The sequence below is a fragment of the Schistocerca piceifrons genome, chromosome X (assembly GCF_021461385.2).
Source record: "Schistocerca piceifrons isolate TAMUIC-IGC-003096 chromosome X, iqSchPice1.1, whole genome shotgun sequence".
NCBI classification, from domain to species: Eukaryota; Metazoa; Arthropoda; class Insecta; order Orthoptera; family Acrididae; genus Schistocerca; species Schistocerca piceifrons.
Window position 1 is genome coordinate 856,037,540 of NC_060149.1, and position 22,773 is coordinate 856,060,312.

A 22,773-nucleotide genomic window follows, 5' to 3' on the forward strand; every position below is an offset into this window, starting at 1 on the left:
GATGACGAATACACGCTTCCAATGTGCGTTCACCGCGATGTCGCCAAACACGGATGCGACCATCATGATGCTGTAAACAGAACCTAGATTCATTCGAAAAAATGACGTTTTGCCATTCGTGCACGCACGTTCGTCGTTGAGTACACAATCGCAGGTGCTCCTGTCTGTGATGCAGCGTAATATACCCGCCGTCCGCGGATAGGAAAATCTCAGAGTGTGAGTTATACAGTTTTTATTTTAACTAAAGTCTTTCTTCAAAATTTACATAACAATATTCGTGAGGTAGGACTGATCCTCCAAGCCTACCAATAACTAAATTAGAGATTCTTCCAAACATAAACTGTCTGTAGTAACCATACAACTTCACCAAACCAAGCCCCGGGCGTCTCGTGAAGAGCTGCGCGGAGTCCACGTTGCCGTCACCTGAGTCCGATGACGAGTAGAGGCCCTGCGAGGACGGCTCCGGTATGCTGGCGGCGGTGGACGATGACGCGGCGGCTGCGATGACACCAGTGGGCTCGCTCGGCGTGAACTGCCTCTCCAGGTTTTTTTTTTTCTTTATTGTTATTTTAATCACCTTATACAAGGCGGGCTGTCAGCAGCATATTACGCTGCTCTTCAGCCGTGAGTGGTACAATAATATGACGTAGAGGTGGCACAGATAATACAATAAAAACGGCGGGCAAGAACTGTAGACACGAAAAACAATAAACATGAAGCCGTTCACGCTGGACGAGAAAAACCACTAACACTTGTTGACACGGCGCACATAACACGGATGACTGCGACGGCACACGTGAACAGTAGTGGCATGATGGCGAAACAACACTAAACACAAAACGAAGGCACACACACGAGACACTGATGGCAATGATCTCTGGCGCGCGAATGTCCACTGAGCGTGTACGAGTCCGGGGACCTGCCAAGAGAGGAAGAGGGGGGGGGGGGGGTGGGAGAGGGAGAGGGGAGAGCAGAGATGCCACGGGCAGGGGAGATAGGGGGAACGGAGGAAGGGGGACGGAAAACCCGGGGGAAGAGGTGTGGAGGAAGGGGGATGGGGGGAAAAGGAGAGAGAAGGGAGGGAGGGTGCCTAAAGGAAAAGACACAGGAAGTGGGGGGGGGGGAGGATCAAAGTTGATAGGAGGGGTAGATGGAGGGGAGGAGGACATCATCAGGGAGTGGGAGCTGGCGGAAGCCACCTTGGGAGAGGGTATAGAGGGCAGAGAGATGGAGACTTTGTGGGATGTGGGAATACAGGCGCGGCAGCGTGCGGGGGTGGGAGAGGATGGGTGAGACAAGCGGGTGAGGAGAATCGAGATTACGGGAGGTGTACAGCATCCGTATCTTTTCAAGGAAAAGGAGGAGGTGGGGGAACGGAATGAGGTCGTACAGGAACTGCGTGGAGGAGGGGAGACGAATGCAATAGGCGAGGCAGAGAGCATGGCGTTCAAGGATTTGAAGGGATTTATAAAAGGTAGGGGGGGCGGAGATCCAGGCTGGATAGGCGTAACAAAGGATAGGGCGGATGAGGGATTTATAGGTGTGGAGGATGGTGGAGGGGTTCAGACCCCACGTACGAGCGGAAAGGAGCTTGAGGAGACGGAGTCGGGAGCGTGCCTTGGCTTGGATTGTCTGGAGATGGGAGATCCAGGAGAGGCGACTGTCGAGGGTGACGCCAAGGGGTGAGAGCGATAGGACGGCCATAGATGGTGAGATAGAAATCAAGGAGGCGGAAGGAAGTGGTGGTTTTGCCTACAATGATCGCCTGGGTTTTGGAGGGATTGACCTTGAGCAACCACTGGTTACACCGAGCGATGAACCGGTCAAGATGGGATTGGAGAAGGTGTTGGGAACGATGCAGCATGGGGCCGAGGCCAAGGAAGGCGGTGTCATCGGTAAACTGGAGAAAATGGATGGGGGGTGACGGCGGTGGCATGTCCGCCGTATACAAAAGGTACAGAAGGGGGGAGAGGACAGAACCTTGGGGCACACCGGTGTAGGGAAAAAAGGTGTAGGAATCCGTGTTATGGATGGTGACGTAGGAAGGACAGTGGGAGAGAAAGGAGCCGATCAGACGGACGTAGTTAATGGGAAGGGCGAAGGTTTGGAGCTTTAAGAGGGGACCGGAATGCCATACGCGGTCATAGGCACGTTCAAGGTCCAGGGAGAGGAAGATTGCGAAGCGACGGGAATTAAGCTGCTCGGAAAGGAGATGAGTGAGGTGAAGGAGAAGGTCATCGGAAGAGAAGGACGACCAAAAGCCACACTGGGTAACGGGAAGGAGGCGGTGCTGGCGGAGATGCTGGTGTATGCGTCGGGTGAGGATGGATTCTAGGACCTTGCTGAAGACCAAGGTAAGGCTGATGGGACGGTAGGAGGAGACGGCGGACGGCGGTTTACCAGGTTTAAGGAACATCAGGATACGGGAGGTTTTCCACAGGTCAGCGTAGTAGCCGGTGGACAGGACTACATTGTAGAGCCTGGCCAGGGTGGAGAGGAAAGAGACAGGAGCTTCACGAAGGTGGCAGTAGGTGACATGATCGTGACCAGGAGCGGTGTTGCATTTTGTGCGGAGGGTAGCAATGAGATCCAGTGTAGTGGTAGAGGCATTGAGTTCCATGTGTGCAAAGTTGTGCAAGTACTGGAAACCAGGTGCGAGGGGAGGGACAGAGGTGTCAGTTCGATTGCGGACATCTGGGAAGAGGGAGTAATCGAACTGGGGATCATCGGGGATGGAAAAAATATCAGAGAGGTAGGAGGCAAAGTGATTGGCCTTACTGAGGATGTCAGGGAAGGGGTTATCATCATGGAGAACAGGGGGAGGGTGTAGTTCCAGTAAGGCGACGGAAGGCTGACCAGAACTTGGACGAGTTTATAGGTAGGGCAGCATTTAAATGGGTGCATGTCTGTCGCCAATCCCGGCGTTTCTTAGCCGCGAGCAAATTTCGAATGTGTCGCTGGAGCTGCCGGTGGCATAGTAGTGTGTCTGGGTCACGCGTGCGGAGGAAGGCACGGTAGAGACGGTAGGATTCACAGAGGAGGAGGATGGCCTGTGGGGGTAAGGTAGGATGGTGGGGTTGGAGGGCGACAGTAGGGACATGGGCCTCCACGGCCTCAGACAAGGTCTGCTGGAGAAAGGAGGCGGCATGGGTAACATCGTCAGGGTGGTGGTAGGTGAAGGGGTGGCTATCGACCTGGGTGGAGAGGGTATCCCAGTAGGCATTCCAGTTGGCACGGGAATAGTCATGGACGTACTTTGGGGGAGGGTCATTACGAGGGTCGGGGTGGGGGCGACGACCATCTGAAATGGTGAGGAGGACAGGGAGATGGTCGCTACCAATAAGCTCCAGGACATCCACTGTTATACGGCCAAGGAGGTTAGGGGAGGAAATGATAACATCGGGGGTGGAGTTGGATTCGGGATGGGTGTGCTGGGGTATGGGGATGAGGTCACCCTGAAGGCAGGAGAGGAACCAATGCCACCACCGTAACTGGGCGGCGGAGCGAGTATGAATGTTGAGGTCAGCGGCGATCATGTAGGAAGAGAAGGTATGGTCAATGTGGGAGAGGAAGTCGAAGGGAATAGGGGCGTTAGGGCAGACCCAGATGGTGGCGCAGGTGACAGTAAGGCCAGGGAAGAAGAGACTAAGGATCAGGTGTTCGGTGGGGTCAGGAAGGAGAGGTTGGAGCCGAACTTGGATCTGGTGGTGGTGACCAATGGCAACTCTGCCACACGGAGTTGGGAGGGGATTATCAGAGCAGTGAAGGAGGTAGGGCAAAGTGTGGACGGTGTGGTGGGGTTGGAGGAAGGTTTCATTAAGGAGGAAGGCATCCACACAGTGTGTGGCAAGGGTGTGCAGGAAGAGGTTCTTGTTGGCAGAAAGGGAGCGGATGTTGGTGAAAAGGATACAGTGCTATCGCGCCATGACAGGGATTTAGACAAGGGTGTCAAGACAGGAGAAGGTGAAATGGGCCTGGTTGTTGGAGTAGGTGGCATACATTTTTAGGTGGAAAACGGAATGGGTGGCAAGGGATATCTGTTGGAAGGTGTGGGGGCGCTGGAATGGGTGAACGTTTTGGAGGATGATGGTGAGGAATCTGATGATGTCCTCAGCGGTAGGGGGTGGGCGAAGGGAATTGCCGGGAGGGGTGGGGGCGTCCAGAGGGCGGACAGGAACGCTGAGTTCAGGAGTGGTAGGAGGGGCCTTGCTTACAGTGCGGGGAGGTGGGGCCTCACGGCACTCAGAGGTTGAGTGTGCATTATACCGCAAGCACCTCTGGCAGCGGAGGGACTGAGGAGGGGAATGGGAAGGGTCAACCTGGTAGCATTGTTGAAAGAGAAGAGCACCCACTACGCCAAGTGATCACGGCAGTGAGGGTCGGTGGGCGACGTGGGGTTGGGGTTGGCAGGAGGGAGGCGGGGAAGGAGCAGAGGTGAGGGAGGCATTAGGGCCAAAGTGGGTGACAAGGATGCGGGTAAGGAGATCTGTTTGGAGGGTAGGGCTGGGGGAGGAGAGGAGGACCGAATCATGGCGAGGAGTGAGGAGGGAGATGGTGCACCGGGAAAATTCTGGGGGAGGAAGAGAGTTAGGTTCCGGGCCTCAAGAAGGGAGGGATCAGGACGGGAGAGGATGTTGCGGTAGGAGGAGGGGGAGGAGGAGGAGGAGGGGGAGGGGGCAGGGACAGGCAGGGAGACATCCATGGCATCATGGGCTGGGGAAGGGGGACGAGGTGGAGCCTTTTTGGGAGTAGAGGAGGCAGGGGTGCCACTGGGGCGCTTGACGGTGGCGGAGGAGGTGTGGGGGATGGGGGCGACTGGAATGTGGCGGGGAGTGGCAGGTACCGGTGCTGGAGTCGGCGCCAGAGATGGTGAGGGCGATGGCGAAGGCGACGGCGATGATAAAGGCAAAGGGGAGAGTCGAGCGTAGGCCGTGGCCCTCCGGGCGACCACCCTTGCGGGGGCCGCGTAAACGGAAGGAGCAGAGGGAGGGAGTGGAGGGAAGGGATCAGAGGAGGTGCGGGAGGGAGGAGCCGGGGATGGGGCGAGAAATAGTGAGGGAGATGGGAGAGTGAGGAGTGGGGGGATGGACTGGGGGGGCAGCGATGGGGCACACCACGTGATAGTGGTGGCGGCGGCGGAGGGGGATGTATATATGATGGCAGTGGTGGTGTCAGTAGTGGTGGTGGTGGGGGCTGACATTATGAGAAGGGGAAAAACGCAGGACAGGACAAAGAAGCAAACGAGGGATGGGCAAGGCAACGAGAGACACAGTGTAAAATGGACGGAGAACGATGAAGGACGAAGGAGACTGGGGCCAAAGCCCCACTCTGCTGCTGCTGGTGGGGGGCGACCCGGCCGGTTGGCCAGTGGGGACGCTGCTGCTGCTGGTGGCTGGTGGGTGGTAGCTGCTGGCTGTGACCGCTGCTGGCTGCTGGCTGCTGGCTTCTGGCTGCGACCGCTGCTGGCTGGGATCGCTGCTGGCTGCTGGCTGGCACCCGCAATATACCTATCGCTTCGATTAGAACCGGAAAGGCACAATCGAAGGGCGGCATCCTTTCGGATTACCGCCGGAGATGCGCTGCCTCTCCAGGCTCCTGCGCCAGCCAAAATACTGCTTGGCGCATGGATATGGCCCCTCTATTTGCAGTCACGTGTCGAGCGGAAGGAAAGAGGTCCGCGGCTGTAGCGACCTCTTGCGGCGCCGTGGACGCCTCCTGGTGGTCTCTGGGAAGCGTCTGTGTTTCCGGGACGACCCGCCAGTCTGACCCCTACTCGGTCCGGGGCCCGCTGTACCGGTCTGCTTCGCGGGAAGCGAGATTTGCAGGCGCTTAGTCTGGACACAGTCCAGCATCAAGGGTAACCGCAGCCATGGTCTCCGAGCTGATAGTCCATGCTGCTGCAAACGTTGTCGATACGATAAACAGCAATCGCGATAGGCTACAATCCGACCTTTATCAAAGTCGGAAACGTGATGGTACGCATCTCTTCTCCTTACACGAGGCATCACAACAACGTTTCACCAGGCATCACCGGTCAACTGCTGTTTGTGTATGAGAAATCGGTTGGAAACTTTCCTCATGTCAGTACGTTGTGGGTGTCACCACCGACGCCAATCTTGTGTGAATTTTCTGCAAAGCTAATCATTTGCATATCACAGCATCTTCTTCCTGTCGGTTAAATTTCGCGTCTGTAGCCCGTCATCTTCGTGGTGTAGCAATTTTAATGGCCAGTAGTGTAGCAATTTATGAAGAGAGCTGAGGGGTATTTGCCTCAGTCAAGATTCTGCAACTCGTTTAGTTGCCCAGCCATGACTGCAAAGTCTGTACGAATGACTTCAGCAATGCAGTTGATGAGGTCATGTTATATGTCACTTGAGATACCTTGAAAAACAATTGAAGTCGCCAAGCGATTTTTTGTGACATTAAGTGTAACAGTTCAACGTAATAACACCGAACATCACTGTCCTCTGTTTCATCTTGTGCTCTGAAAGGAAGTTCTTGTGCACCTAGGAAAAATGGTTCAAATGGCTCTGAGCACTATGGGACTTAACATCTGAGGTCATCAGTCCCCTAGAACTTAGAACTACTTAAACCTAACTAACCTAAGGACATCACACACATTCATGCCCGAGGCAGGATTCGAACCTGCGACCGTAGCGGTCGCCCGTTTCCAGACTGAAGCGCCTAGAATCGTTCGGCCACAGCGGCCGGCACCTAGGAAAAATGTGACATCACTTCCAAAGCTCACAGTATGTCTATTTTTCGTCACTTTTTAGTTATGCTTCTCAACATTTAATATTAAGTCAACGTTCGAACAAGATTCTGTCCTTGTACTGAGAAACTTATGATTTTCCTACAGATGTAATGCGGGCCTCTGAATTTTCGCGCCGTTTCCTTAAGTTGTTGAAATTGTTCGTGTCACTCACGCCATTTTTTTGTCAGAGACACATCGGAAGAAAACAAAACACATGGTCAACAGTACAATTTTTTTGTCTCTTTGCAGCCCCATAACCATTTGTGAGAGGAGTAACAAGATTATTGAAAATCTCCAGCCGCCCGGAGTGGCCGAGCGGTTCTAGGCGCTACAGTCTGGAACTGCGCGACCACTACGGTCGCAGGTTCGAATCCTGCCTCTGGCATGGATGTGTGGGATGTCCTTAGGTTAGTTAGGTTTAAGAAGTTCTAAGTTTTAGGGGACTGATGACCTCAGAAGTTAAGTCCCATAGTGCTCAGAGCCATTTGAACCATTCTTTTCTTAAATGACCCCGGCTTAACAGTGTGTTTTATAAGTTTGAAACATGCCCGCAATTTAAATTGTAGACAAAATATATAAAAAGAACGTTCAAATGTAAAAACGAAATGTGCGTATTACACTAAAGCTCCAAAGAAACTGGTATAGGCATGCGTATTCAAAAATACAGAGATCTGTAAACAGGCAGAATACGGCGCTGCTGTCGGCAACGCCTATATAAGACAAGCAGTGTCTGGTGCAGTTGATAAATCGGTTACTGCTGTTACAATGGCAGGTTATCAAGATTTAAGTCCGCTTGAACGTGGTGTTATAGTCGGCGCACGAGCAATAGGGCACAGCATCTCCGAGGTAGCGATGAAGTGAGGATTTTCCTGTACGACAGTTTCACGAGTGTACCGTGAATATCACGAATCCGGTGAAACATCAAACCTCCGACATCACTGCAGCCGAAAAAAGATCCTGCGAGAACGGGACCAAGAACGACTGAAGAGAATTGTTCAATATGACAGAAGTGCAGCCCTTCCGCAAATTGCTGCAGATTTCAATGCTGGGCCATCTACAAGTGTCAGCGTGCGAACCATTCAATGAAACATCATCGATATGGACTTTCGGAGTCGAAGGCCCACTCGTGTACCCTTGATGACTTCACGACACAAAGCTTTACGCCTCACCTGGGTCCGTCAACACAGACATTGGACTGTTGATGACTGGAAACATGTTGCCTGGTCGGATGAGTCTCGTTTCAAACTGTATCGAGCGGATGGGCGTGTACCGGTACGGAGGCAACCTCATGAATCTATGGACTCTGTATGTCACCAGGGGACTGTGCAGAGTGATGGAGGCTCTGTAATGGAGTGAGTCGTGTGCAGTTGGAGTGATATCACACCCCTGATACATCTAGATACGACTCCGAAAGGTGACGCAAACGTAAACATCTCGTCTGATCACCATCCATTCATGTCCATTGTGCATTCCGACAGACTTGGGCAATTCCAGCAGGACAATACGACGTCCTACACGTTCAGAATTGCTACAGAGTGGCTCCAGGAATACTCTTCTGAGTTTAAACACGTCCGCTGGCCACCAAACTCCCCAGACGTGAACATCATTGAGCATATCTGGGGTGCCTTGCAACGTGCTGTCCAGAAGAGATCCCCTCGTACTCTTACGGATTTATAGATGGCTCTGCAGGATTCATGGTGTTAATTCCCTCCAGCTCTAGTTCAGACATTAGTCGAATCTATTCCACGTCGTGTTGCTGCACTTCTGCGTGTTCACGGGGGCCTGACATGATATTAGGCAGGTGAACCAGATTCTTTGGCCCTTCAGTGTATATGTTCCTTCCATCCGAGTTCAGCGGCCATTAACACAATCCGTCCTAGAACTATCTTCGCGAGTCGTCGTGTAGGCTTCCTTCTACCCGTTTTTGCGAGAAGCTCTTGAAATCTATGTCCGTCGCTGAAGCAGTATCAGAGCCGTTGGGTTCTCCGTAAAATAGAATTCGACTTTCTGTGATTCTATGTAATGAAGTGGGAAGCTATATTACTTGGAATAACGTTCAAGAGGGATGCCATTATGAAGTATTTATTTACTAAACAGCATAAACTGATAAAATCTACACAGTTACAGATGATTAACTGAAAAGTAACAAATATTTCAGAGCATGATCTTACGACAGAACTAGATTGGAAGGAATCCTGTCGGCGACTGACGTCTATGGTGCGCATCCTGTACGTCGTAATAACTCTCGTGATATTTCCTAGCCGTTTGTACAATTTCGTTAGCGCGAACGTTATTTATTTATTTATTAAGATGGTCGATTTCTGGCGTTGTTAGATTGTTGTAAGAAAGGTCTTATGACCTATACGCTTCTCCTAATATATATATTGGAAATAGTTACTCCTATTAGCAAACGTTTATTAAACAACATTACTTGCTTCGCGCCAGAATACGTACGTCGTTACAAACATACTGGGCGTTCTCGTGTTTATACTATGATCATCGTAAGAATAAACCTGAAACATCAGGTCTAGGGTTAGCGTCTTTGATTAGTAATCAGAACGTCCTCGGTCCCGGGGTCCGAACCCCGCCACGGTTTAAATTTTGAATAAACATCAGCAATGGTGGCCGAAGACTTCCGGTATAAAATGTCACCCTCATTCAGGCAACGGCCATGTCAAAGAGGGAGGAGCGGCGGACAGACGTTCAGGGCACACTCTAGCCCTTCGGCTGGGAAACTGCCCCTACATCTACATCTACATCTACACCTACATCTACATCGTTACTCTGCAATTCACGCTTAAGTGCCTGGCAGAGGGTTCATCGAACCATTTTCATACTACTTCTCTACCATTCCACTCTCGAATGGCGCGTGGGAAAAAAGGAACACCTAAATCTTTCCGTTCGAGTTCTGATTTCTCTTATTTTTTTATGATGATCATTTCTCTCTACGTAGGTGGGTGTGAACAAAATATTTACGCATTCGGAAAAGAAAGTTGGTAATTGAAATTTCGTAAATAGATCTCGCCGCTAGGAAAGCCGCCTTTGTTTCAGTGACTGCCACCCTAACTCGCGTATCGTATCAGTGACACTCACACCCCTATTGCGGGATAACACGAAACGAGCTGCTCAATCCTACGTGGTAAGGATCCCATACCGCACAGCAATATGCTAAGAGAGAACGGACAAGTGTAATTTAGGCTGTCTCTTTAGTGGGTTTGTCGCATCTTCTAAGTATTCTGCCAACAAAGCGTAGTCTTTGTTTCGCCTTCCCCACAATATTTCTAAGTGGTCTTTCCAATTTAAGTTGCTCGTAATTGTAATTCCTAGGAATTTCAAAAAATGTTCAAATGCGTGTGAAATCTTGTGGGACTTAACTGCTATGGTCATCAGTCCCTAAGATTACACACTACTTAACCTAAATTATCCTAAGGACAAACACACACCCATGCCCGAGGGAGGACTGGAACCTCCGCTGGGACCAGCCTCACAGTCCATGACTGCAGCGCCAAGACCGCTCAGCTAATCCCGCGCCGCCCCTAGGTATTTAGTCGAATTGACAGCCCTAAGATTTGTGCGATTTATCGTATACCCAAAATTTATCGGATTGCTTTTAGTACCCATGTGGATGACCTCGCACTTTTCTTTGTTTAGTGCCAATTGCCACTTTTCGCACCATACAGAAGTTCTCTCTAGATCAATTTGTAATTGGAATTGATCGTCTGATGATTTACAATCTGAGGGGGCTGCTCAGATTATACCTAGATCATTTATATGAATCAGGAACAGCAGAGGGCCCATGACACTATCTTGTGGAACGCCAGATATCACTTCCGTTCTGCTCGATGATTTACCGTCTATTACTACGAACTGTGGCCTCTCTGAGAGGAAATCACGAATCCAGTCACACAACTGAGACGATACTTCATACGCACGCAATTTGAATAATTGTCACCTGTGAGGAACGGTATCAAAAACCTTTTAAAATCTAGGAATATGGCGGAAGAATCAGCAATGATCAACGGCATGATGCAAAAGGCAATGGAAACCACTGCATTAAAGCACATAAGGTGTGTGCAAAGTACATGCGGCCTATAATTGGAAAAAAAACGTCATGCTGATCTCTCCATTGGATCTCCGGTTGGGGATTGCCAAGGGGGAGGTGACACTGAAAAAAAGGCTGCGTAACCAACGAAAAGATAAAGTTCTACGACTCACGGCGTGGAATTTCAGAAATTTCAACGTGGTGAGGAGGCTAGGAATCTTAAAAGGGAAATGCTAAGGCTCAATCTAGATACATACAGCGGGGTCGGTGAAGTTAAATGGGAAGAAGACAAGGATTTCTGGTCAGATGAGTACGGGTAATATCAACAGCAATAGAAAATGGTATGACGACGGTAGGATTCGTTATTAAAAGAGAGGTAGGGCAGAGAGTGAGTTACTGTGAACATCTCAGTGATAGGGTTGTTCTAATGAGAATCGATGACTAACCAACACCGAAAACGATATTCCAATTTTACATGCCGACATTGAAAGCCGAAGATGAAGAGATAGAGAAAGTTTACTAAGGGAGTAATTCAGTACATAAAGGGAGATGAAAATTTAACAGTAATGTAGGATCCGAATAAGGTTGTAGCAGAATGAGCAGAAGAAAGGGTTACAGGAGAATATGGGCTTGGTATTAGTAATGAGAGAGGAGAAAGGTTAAGTGAGTTCCGCAATAAATTTCAGCTAGTAATAGAGAATTCTCTATTCAAGAATCACAAGAGGAGGAGGTATACCTGGCAAAGGACAGGAGATATCGGAAAATTTCAGTTAGATTACTTCATGGTCAGGCGGAGATTCCCAAATCAGATACTGGATTGTAAGGTGTACCAGGAGCAGATACACACTCAAATCACAATTTAGTAGTGATGAAGAGCAAGCTGAAAAACGGTTCAAATGGCTCTAAGCACTATGGTACTTATCATCTAAGGTCATCAGTCCCTTAGACTACTTAAACATAACTATCCTAAGGACATCACACACATCCATGCCCAAGGCAGGATTCGAACCTGCGACCGTAACAGCAGCGCGGTTCCGGACTGAGGCGCCTAGAACCGCTCGGCCTCATCGGCCGGCTGAGCAAGCTGAAGTCTGGGATACTAGCCACAAGAATCAATGTGCAGAGAAGTGGGATACGAAAGAACCAAGGAGTAGCGAAGTAGGCAGATCGGTTGAAGAGGAATGGACAAATTGTAACCCTCGCATCCTCGTAATGACAATGGAACACACAAACTGCGTCGCGATTCAGTACTTCAGTCTCCAGCTGACTTCTCTCCAAGCGACTAACGCGGCAAATGTCACTGGATGGACGTTCTCCTGGGAGTCAAGTTGCTTGTTTCCGGTGCACCACTGATAGTTAATACTCTTAAAAGGGCAATCGCAGAAGTTGGAAACAAAAACACTGGTACAAAGAAGGTAACTGCGAAGAAACCATGGGTAACAGGAGAAATACTTCAGTTGATAAAAGAAGGAAGTACAAAAGTGTTCAGGGAAATTCAGGCATACAGAAATAAAACTCACTTAGCAATGAAATAAATCGGAAGTTCAGGGAAACTAAGGCGAAATGGCTACGTGAAGTATGTGAGGAAATCGAAAAATAAATAAATTTCACTGTTAAATGCAAAGGGAATGGCGGGTGAGTGGAAAGAATACTTTGAAGGCCTCTACAAAGGGGAGGACTTGTCTCAAGACGTGATAGGAGGAGTCGATGGGGAAGAGATAGGGGATCCAATATTAGAATCGGAACTTGAAAGTGCTGTAGAAGACATTCTATCAGAATTTCTAAAATCATTGGGGAAATGGTAACGAAACAACGATTAAAGTTGGCGTGTAGAATGTATGGATCTGACGATATACCACCTGATTTTTGTAATAACATCATCCACATATTTCGACGATAGCAAGAGCCGACAAGTGCGAGAATTATGGCACAATCAGCTTAACAGCTCATTCATCCATGTTACTGACAGAAATAATATTCAGAAGAATGGAAAAGATAAGTGAGTGTGTGTTAAATGACGATTACTTTGGCTTTAGGAAGGGTAAAGACACTATAGAGGCATTCACGATATTGCGCTTCATACTAGAAGCAAGAATAAAGAAAACCATGACGCGTTCATAGAGTTGTTGAACTGGAAAAAGCGTTTAAAAATGGAAAATGGCGCAAGATGTTCGAAATTCTAAGAAAAACAGGGGTAAGCTTTAGGGAAAGACAGGTAATATACAGGGTGAAGCGAAATTTGCACACTCGGGCTCCACAGCGCGACTCCTCACATGCCAGTGTTAAAAAAATGTCTGCCACATAACTTCGTCCTACAGTACATACGGCAGAAAAAGGCAGTTAATGAGTGGCAATCGGGCAACACTGTAACATGTACTCTAAGTACAGTCGTGCTCAAAAGTATCCGAACGACCTGAATTGCATTTCGCCTGATTCGCATGCAACTCACATAACGCAGATGTCTAGCAGCTCCTCTAATCGCTCCTGGGTACAATCGTTTGACTATTGAAAATGGTCCCAACAAGTCACCACTCGAAAACACTGCTCTGTATCGCAATAACTCTAGATGTAAAGTAATACCACGATACTACAAATATCAGGGAACACCTTATGACAGATAAGACTGTCCTTAAGGCCTGTAAGATCACATTTATTACAATAAACGACATACCTGAAATGTTACCATTCTCATTATTACGTCAGATAGGTAATGCACGTAGCAAGTTCGTCGTATTCATGATTTCCTCTTCAAAGTAACATACCGTGCTTATTATTTAACACAAAATTAGATTAAAAATTTAAGTTATTCACGAGCAGCTAGTTGAGGATATGTATGAACTTCAAATGACACGACGAACCGTCTCGTTCTGCATATGGATTCAAACCAAGGTCATGCAGACTAAGCATAGATTTCGTGACTGACGGAAACTAACAGTCATTCCTGATTAGGCATACAGAGAGTGATATACCTAGATTTTAGACAGTATCAGCTAGCAAATACCAACTTTAAATTACATAACGCAAACATTTTTAACGGACGCGAATTCCTACCCAGCACCTATTGTCCCTGTTAACGAACTACGAGAGATGTTAAATATTGCTTCTTAACAAGTAACTAACTCGAATTTTAGTGAGGTAAAGCTTTGTGTTGGACAGGGATTCGAACCCAGAACCTAATCGGATAGATATCGACGCACAATCAACTGTGACATTTCGGATTTTTTCGGCAGTAGCTAGATGTTTTAACTGAAATGACGAGACGAAACATTAATTTTTTTCCTGGCCAGGACTCCAACCTGACACCTATCGCTGTTATATTCTAGAGAAAACGAACGTTAAATATGGGTTTGTTGCACCAGCAGCGACATGTGAGAATGTTTGAACTAAAAATAATATGACGAGGAGTTCAGTGCTGACTAGGAATAGAGCTCCACACATATCGTTGTTGACTACACACACAAAGAGACGTCAGCTACCGAATTTTTCTCCAGCTCGGACTAAAATCTTGAACTTACAGTGATCTCGTAAATAGTTCTGTGTCTCACTGGGAGTCAAAAACGTCACATATCGTTAGTGTTGAAAACGAATGAAAATACATTAAAAATAAAAAGTATTATCCACCAGCAGATAGGTGTTCTCATGCTAGAGCTTGATAATACATAATGAAAACTTTAGTGCCAGGCGAGGATTCGAACCCATTCACGCGCAACATGTGGAGATGTTGAGGAATCTGCAGTTTTCAACAAACAACAAATTGTAGCCGAGCTGTATCGTCACGAAGGGATCAAATTCCGCGTTAAGGACGGTCAGAGTTGCATTCCCAGTTCAGAACCAATTTTATCGACATTCAGAAGCTCAGATAAAAGATGGAATAAGTGTCCTGTGAGCCTACATAGCGTTTGTTTCATCACTAGAAATAAATAACTAGTATAAGAAAGGCTACTGGTGATAGAGTTTCTACACTCCTGGAAATTGAAATAAGAACACCGTGAATTCATTGTCCCAGGAAGGGGAAACTTTATTGACACATTCCTGGGGTCAGATACATCACATGATCACACTGACAGAACCACAGGCACATAGACACAGGAAACAGAGCATGCACAATGTCGGCACTAGTACAGTGTATATCCACCTTTCGCAGCAATGCAGGCTGCTATTCTCCCATGGAGACGATCGTAGAGATGCTGGATGTAGTCCTGTGGAACGGCTTGCCATGCCATTTCCACCTGGCGCCTCAGTTGGACCAGCGTTCGTGCTGGACGTGCAGACCGCGTGAGACGACGCTTCATCCAGTCCCAAACATGCTCAATGGGGGACAGATCCGGAGATCTTGTTGGCCAGGGTAGTTGACTTACACCTTCTAGAGCACGTTGGCTGGCACGGGATACATGCGGACGTGCATTGTCCTGTTGGAACAGCAAGTTCCCTTGCCGGTCTAGGAATGGTAGAACGATGGGTTCGATGACGGTTTGGATGTACCGTGCACTATTCAGTGTCTCCTCGACGATCACCAGTTGTGTACGGCCAGTGTAGGAGATCGCTCCCCACACCATGATGCCGGGTGTTGGCCCTGTGTGCCTCGGTCGTATGCAGTCCTGATTGTGGCGCTCACCTGCACGGCGCCAAACACGCATACGACCATCATTGGCACCAAGGCAGAAGCGACTCTCATCGCTGAAGACGACACGTCTCCATTCGTCCCTCCATTCACGCCTGTCGCGACACTACTGGAGGCGGGCTGTACGATGTTGGGGCGTGAGCGGAAGACGGCCTAACGGTGTGCGGGACCGTAGCCCAGCTTCATGGAGACGGTTGCGAATGGTCCTCGCCGATACCCCAGGAGCAACAGTGTCCCTAATTTGCTGGGAAGTGGCGGTGCGGTCCCCTACGGTACTGCGTAGGATCCTACGGTCTTGGCGTGCATCCGTGCGTTGCTGCGGTCCGGTCCCAGGTCGACGGGCACGTGCACCTTCCGCCGACCACTGGCGACAACATCGATGTACTGTGGAGACCTCACGCCCCACGTGTTGAGCAATTCGGCGGTACGTCCACCCGGCCTCCCGCATGCCCACTATACGCCCTCGCTCAAAGTCCGTCAACTGCACATACGGTTCACGTCCACGCTGTCGCGGCATGCTACCAGTGTTAAAGACTGCGATGGAGCTCCGTATGCCACGGCAAACTGGCTGACACTGACGGCGGCGGTGCACAAATGCTGCGCAGCTAGCGCCATTCGACGGCCAACACCGCGGTTCCTGGTGTGTCCGCTGTGCCGTGCGTGTGATCATTGCTTGTACAGCCCTCTCGCAGTGTCCGGAGCAAGTACGGTGCGTCTGACACACCGGTGTCAATGTGTTCTTTTTTCCATTTCCAGGAGTGTATATGTCTCCACTCCAGCCTTCATCGTGGTTCAACCTAACGTCTACTTGGTAGAGAAGGAATTTTTAATGTTAATTTCAGAACACAATGCCATTATATCTTCTTCACTTGGTGTAGCCAGAAGAGAATGGAATCTGTCTCTCCCTATCTAAAATCATTGACAGAAGTTGGAATCGAACCCAGACCACAGATATACAAACATATCATGAGTCCAACAGACCATCAAACCCTCTGCTCTGTGGCTCATTTTTCTGTAGTAACGCCGTTGCGCCACACTGGTTGAGAATTCTGACACACAGGCTCCCTGTAGTAATTTGATGCATGTTCAGTAAATTCATTTACTTGGTTGACCGAATCACCATGAACTAGCTGCCTCGGCTACCCAGTGCATACATTCGACTTTATTTTGTAATCACCGAAATAAAATCACGTAACTGCCACCTACACAGAACTGTCAACAGTGTAAGATGCAGAAATTTAAATAGGAAGTGTTTCTTTCCACTTGAGATACTCTATTGCGCTATTTCTTTGTTGAAAACGTCGTGCAGTGCAAATGTGGTATTTCATAAATAAAGTTTTGTATTCCTAGAAACCCAAAATTTGCTAGTCAGCGGCGGGAAGAGGAGTTACCTGTTGTGCAGCATTGTAAGTTTTTCATCTTTGCACTATGAGCCGAAAGTATTTTCTTGCGATTTCCTTATCGATGTTTGATCTGACTGCTTGTAGCTCTTGCACAGAAGGGATAAAAACGGTACACTTAAAGTGACTGGAACTGCGAACCATAACAGACACTTTTTCACAGGTCAGCACGTTACCACAGAACCAGCGAAGACGTACGTGTATTAGTTTCTTCTTACGAGATCAATAGTGCCTAGAACTCGTAAACCGCTATTTAAAGGACGAGATTAGCTGCGATTCCACGTGCAACGACTTTCCTGGGCTGAAAACCGTAAATTTACAATCCTTTTTAACACCTCAAGCGATAATAACTCAGATTTTTCAATGGAAATGACAGGTAAAATCAAGTGAACTTTGAGGCTTAATTCCGTGCACACCAGGAAGTAACTCGTCGATCACAGAGTTGTCAAACATACGTTGCCTTGTTGCCAAATCTCAGTTACAGTACCAGCAGGAAGAAGACGAACCGATGTGATCGCAAGCGGGCTGGGAAGTGACCATAGCTGGTGTCACCAAGTCGCGGCTGCTACGGCCTGGAATACGTAATGCGTCTGAATCACATTTCTGTAACTAGGTTTAGGGACTGGAGCGTACTTACTAATTATACTCAGAACTGGCTGCAAACTAAGCATCATAAATCAGTAAGTCTCATAGTTGTTTTTATATTTCTTTCGTAAGTGTACTCAAAACTAAGAAACTCATTCACAGACGTTTTCGTGCCTCGCCGATAGTCGAGCACAACAAACAAATAAAAATAAAAAAAGAATGTGTGTGTGTGGGTGTGATAGAGAGAAAGAGAGAGAGAGAGATAAAAATCCAAAAGAGTGAGAGAGAGAGAGAGAGAGAGAGAGAGAGAGTAAAAATTTGTTGTAAAGAAATTGAATCATGGTATGTTGAGAAATCTTTTATTAAAATGACACGTTCCATATCATTACGAAATATCGTATTCATGATCTATGAAACAAGAATTGATCTAATGTAGTCTAATCTAATCTAATCATATCATATTGATGACTAGCCATGAAGAGTCATGAATTACCGAAACTTTTGCCAATACCAGTAACCAAATCTAAGCTTGAAAATAAGAGACGACAATTTTTGTAATAAACCGGGACTCCTATCAAGACCCTTTCGTCCCTGTTAACTAACCACGAAAGATGTCTGATATACTTCCATTCTGAAGTAACAAAGTGTGCATGCATTTAAAGATGAGGTGCATGATGTGAAGTTCTGTGACGGAGATACGAACCCAACACGTTATCGGATTATTAACTGAGTAAAATCAAATGTTACGTATCGGTTTTTCTTACCAGCTGCTAGGTGTTTGAATCTAAAATAAGGATACAAACTTTTGTGCCTAAGCGACAATCGAACTGCACACCTACCGTGCATCCACGAATATAGCTTAAATATCAGTTGCTTACTCACCAACGGTCACATGTCTGCGTGTTTGACCAGAAATAACGATACCTATTGCGATTGTTGGCAACACATGAAGAGACATTAAAAATGCACGTTTATTTTCACTAGCAGGATGGTGTGCACGTGATAGGGCTTGAAATGAAATTATGAATATTTTTGTATTGGATCAGGATTCGGACCCACATACTTACCTTTGGAGGAGACCTAGAGAAGATTGCAGTCTTGGGAAAAGGAACGAAATGATTGAACTATCCTGTTCCGAGAGATTCAGATCTTCGAAAGAGGAGATACGAATTCGAATCACAGTCCAGCACCAAATTTTTCAACGTCTCTAGTTGAATCAAGTACAAGTAAAATAAGAGCCCTGTTCCTTTAAATGGCTATCGCTTCATCAAATAAAATAAAAATTTCTAATGTAAATAAGTTTACTGGCGACTGTATTTCTGTTTACCATGACTTCCGCTATGTCATTTCCCAACGTAAACCGGCTCTGCCCAGTTGGTAATGAAGGAATGTGATGTTTAATGCGGATTCTGAATCATAACGTCTTTGTCTTGAGGTTACCAGAGGTAAAGTAAATCTGTTTGTGCCTCTTAAAAGTAAATGCCTGAACCCACGCATTGCACCTGTGATAGTTCGTTCCACCAGACCATTGTGGCCACATTTCCCAGCTCCAGGAGTGTGCTGTAACGGATGATGTGCTTAGCTTACAAAATTAGTCACGGTGGAAAAAAATGCGAGTCTAGTAAATGGTTAAGTAGAAGCAAGCTTCTGACGCGGAGATTATGCTATTCTCATGTCAGCAGGATGTAAAGACTCTTCTAGGCATCATAGGCTCGATGTGAAGCCATTTTAAAATTTTCACAAATTCAGCAAATTTCTTAGTTCGAGAAAATCCACTGGGAAGTGTGAAGTTACCGGATAGTTTGATTATTACCTTCATTGTTACTATCATTTTCTTCATACCGCTGCTGGAACACTGTACTTGAAGATCAGTTGATGCCTTTTGGTCACTATAGAAGTAGTTTCCCAAGAACAGGTTCTTTCCCTGTCTACGGAATTCTTTTCATGTTAATATCAAACATCAGCAATTACTCATACATTACAGTAAAACTAAAGTAATTGGTGGAGACGTTACTTGATAACAAAAACGCGCTGCCTATCTTCAGTTACGTGCACCTAGAAATGGCTATGGAGTACTGCCAAACCAAAAGGCAAGAGATCTTAGTGCCTGCCGATGTACATCGCTGTCAGTTCTTCCATATGATTTGGTCGACGTGACCTGTTTCAAGTTGTGTATGACAGAGAATGTGTTAGAAAATCGATTGTGTACCTCTGTTATCACATGCTGCATGTGGAGAACAATTGGTGCAGTGGGTAGGGTTTTGGGTTGGCATGCAGGAGGTCGATGGTTCGATCTGGAGTTGAGGCACGTATATTTTACTTGGTAAACGTAGTCCAGGTGGTACGGTATCTGGCATCTTAACTGTCAACAGCGATTGCAGCGGGTCCTTTAGAAAATATTTGTACTTGCATACCACAATCGTAGAAATGGAAGATGGGTCAACTTTGGTAGAAGCCTTTTCCACGTCGTGGGCGTCAATTTATTCGCATCATTTCGTCTACTAGATACGAAATCTGTTTTCTTTGTACCATTCTCCAATGGTTCCATATATTTGTACCAACTATTATATTCGCCTTGTTCAGGTCCATTACATTTCGTTAGGGCCTTACATTACCAGTAGGAATAGCAACGTGCTTTTGGAACAATGTCCAAATTCGGTTACTCTTTGTGTGTGTTGTCACTATGATCCAGCTAATTATGCCTTTCCACACTGAATCTGGTAACCGCATGCTGTTTAGTACGTGTCTCAATGCATTATTATTATTATTATTATTATTATTATTATTATTATTATTATTATATCGACGCGATTGTGGAAACATCACATCTGTTACCGCTAGGGAAATAATGTAACTCAAAACTGAACATTTCACAATTAGCGGTGTCGGGATGAATCATGCAGAACATCTGTCAGAACGGTTATGCGCGTTAGGTGGAACAGCGCGCAGGACTGACGGCGTGTTTATACTGTTTGAGCTGTCCACCAGACAGGGACTACTTGCGAGATGAGCAACGCACCCGTGACAGACTCCAATGAACGTGCGTACTCGTGGCATACACAGACGATATGGATATGGTACTGGTCCTTGGTGCATCTGATGACCGGGCGGGTGTTGTCGCTCGTGAATATGCTGCTAGGTATCCTCATCGATGCCATCCAGATAAATATGTGTTTTGTCGTCTGGAGCTTCGGGAGTCAGCTTCTCTCCTTCAACCACTGCGTGACAGAGGTCGTCCACAGACTCGCCATACTCCAGCTACCGACGAAGCTAGCAAGGGAGCTGCGTGTCACACAATGAACAGTCGTTAACGTGCTGCACGAGTATGGGCTGCACCCCTATCATTATTCTTTCATGAAACACCTGCATCATGCAGATCGCCAACAGCGGGTGCAATTCTGTGAATGGTTCCGACAACAACTGAAGCCAACGATGAGTTTGTGAACATCGTACTATGGTTGGATGAAGCAGCGTTCACTCTTGAGTGTGTCTGCAATATGCACGATGCCCAGCATTGGTGTGACGTTAACCGCACGGTCACCCATGACCTTCGATATCAAGTTCACTTTGGTACCAACGTCTGGGCCGGAATATTTGGCGATAGGTGTTTGGGCCCCTATATGTTGCCTGACCTGTTGACTGCACGAAGGTATCAGGCATTCCTCACAGACTATTTGCTGATGTTTTGGAAGATGTTCCACTACATGTTCGGCAGAGGATATGGTTCGAACATGATGGTGCACCTCCACACTCTGGAATTAATGTGCGACGGGATTTGGACTGAACATTTCCAGGGAAATGGCTCGGACGTGGGGGTCCAGTTGTATGACCACCGCGTTCACCTGACCTAAATCCATTGGATTTCTTCCTGTGGGGACACGTGAAGGAGCACGTGCACTCTGCTCCACCAACGAATGTGGAAGAATTGGTAACGTGTGTTCATGCTGCTCTCGTTACTGTGGACGCAGCTTTGCTGCAAAGGGTCCAGAGCTGTATGATCCAGAGGGTTGCGCAATGTTTGGATGTGTAGGGAGGTAGCTTTGAGCATCTGTTGTTCTAAGGACAATGTATTCTGTTGTGAAGGTCATGTGGTCATTAATGTCGACATTATTATTGTCACTGGTTGCTAACGTGCGACATCTGAGTGCTCATATTACGTGTAGTAATAAATGACAAGTAGATTTTGTGTTATTGTACTATGCTATAATCTTTAGCATCTCGAAATTGATATTGTTTTGGTAGTTTTTCTGTCCTATGACTGTCATTTGTTTCAACTGTCTATTTCCTATTGGTCTAACCACGTATCTGTTATGTTTAGCGTTACAAAATGTTGTAAATTTAGGACGCATGTTACCAAAGAAAGTGTGTATATTACAGTACGAAATGTCAGAAAGGAATTAGCAAATAAAAAAATACGCCTCAACCCAGGCTCGAACCCTCGACCTCCTGCATGCCAACCCAAAACTCTATCTACTGCACCGGCCGCGGTGGCCGTGCGGTTGTAGGTGATTCAGTCCGGAACCGCCTGACTGCTACGGACGCAGGTTCGAATCCTGCCTCGGGCATGGATGTGTGTGATGTGCTTAGGTTAGTTAGGTTTAAGTAGTTCTAAGTTCTAGGGGACTGATGACCTCAGATGTTAAGTCCCATAGTGCTCAGAGCCATTTGAACCATTTGAACGACTCGAAAATTATTGTCTTCTATGTTTCTGCGACATTTATCACTCTGGTTCGTGTGAGACCAAATCTGTGATATAAAACAATGGATGCACTCCAAATAAAGAGTATCTGCTTTTTCATTTTTGTCCTAAAAATCTGTGTTTTCTTGATTCAAACAACCTTGGGTGATCAAGAGTTTATATTTGCAATGAGAACTAGATTTTTACGTGCAATATGTAATTAGAACCAAGCATACGTGCATTTTTCATAAACAATGATGATTAGATATTACGGTATGTTGATAATTCTTCTTCTGGACCATCTAATTACATCTGAATGAATCATAATTTTTGTATCATACCCGTTTCGCCTTTATTCTTTGCAATGTGTCTTCAGTGGCCTGGAATATGTACGTATTTTTGTTTATACTGTTTAGTTTATAATTGAGAAGATTTATATACAGGTTATAAATAGTTCTGGCACTTTGCTTTTCTGTGATTATCAACATACCATAATATCACAAGCAACTGAGGACAACACGACTACGAAAGTTGAAGATGATTAGGCACGCTTTAATTAGCATATATTTTATGAATTTTATATTTGAATAATGTAGGTATTCCAAATAGAACAAAAAAAGGAAGACCAAAGCGAGATCTGAACCACTGCTCTATACTCAATCTTGTTTCCAATTTTACAACGCTACCGATTCA